Source organism: Gavialis gangeticus, unplaced genomic scaffold (genome assembly GCF_001723915.1).
Source record: "Gavialis gangeticus isolate Ggan-Ray unplaced genomic scaffold, GavGan_comp1, whole genome shotgun sequence".
Lineage (NCBI taxonomy): Eukaryota > Metazoa > Chordata > Crocodylia > Gavialidae > Gavialis > Gavialis gangeticus.
The window spans coordinates 135,784,966-135,786,155 of NW_017728992.1; positions in this window are offsets into that span (position 1 = coordinate 135,784,966).

Consider the following 1,190-nt stretch of genomic DNA (forward strand, 5'->3'; position numbering starts at 1 on the left):
TTGTTTGAATGTGCTAGTATTTTGGCTGTAGCTTGTTATCAGGGATTTTTTTTGGTGAAAACTACACAAGCAAAATAGTCATTGACTAGCTTTCCTGATATCTTCTGTTAATAGCTCACCTTTTAAACTGAGCAGTGGACCTTCAGTTTCATAGATTTATCTTTTCTGTGAGAAGTTTTCTTTTTCTTGTCTTTAACATCCCTTGCCAAGCAGAACTCCCTTTTGCCTTAGCTTTCCTGAAGTTTTCCCCTTTACATCCATGCTGTTTCCTTCTCTACTTCCTTTCTTCCCCTCTGGGATACTTTTTCTATTTTAATCTGTTTCTATGTGTACCTGTTATTTCTTTTAGTTTGTTGAAATCTCCCTGTTTGAAATCCAGCTCCTTGTATTACTGCTTTCATATTGCCTTTTCCTCAGAATCATTAATTCTTTCATGACATAGTCACTTCCTCCTACATTTCCAACCACTTTCACTTTTCTTGGTCTGAAGCAGATCCAAGATATATCCATGCAGCACAACTCATAGGATTCCAGGTCTGGATAATAAATGGGTGCTGCTTGAAGGGAGTCTCCAGCCACCATCCTCCTCCTCCTTTTTATGTCACAAAAACCCCATCCCTATGGCTGTGCGACTTCCTATCTTCTGATCCCCTCCATCTATTGATTCATCCATGGCATTCTCAACAGTAGCATATATGGTGAAAGCCTGAAGGCAGTTTCTTACTTTTATCTTTGTAATCTGGTTCTCTTACTTTTTTTGGAGGTCACACGCTAACCAGTTCTTTGGTCTCTCCTGCATAGGCCTCCTGATTCTTGGCATGCTGTGTGTTGAGTAAAGATTCATGATTCCTCTCCAGGAAATCTTGATTCTTTCTGATGCTACAGGGTTGACAGTTCAACCTTCTGTCTGGGCGCGTCTATAAAAGACACTATGGCGCAGTAGCAACTTGTAGTGTTGCTGGGCACTAACCATCTAGTGACAATACAGTAGTAACGCGCTCCTGTTTAGTAGCATTGTGGGGAAAAAACCATGTGGCAATGGTATTGTGTAGTAATGCCGGTTACTGCACAGTCATTTAGTACTTGCTTATGCTGCATAAGCAAGTACTAAATGACTGTGCAATAATAACTGCACAATTTGCCACGTGTAGACATGGACTGGCCGACGCCAACATCCTAAGGGATAGCCA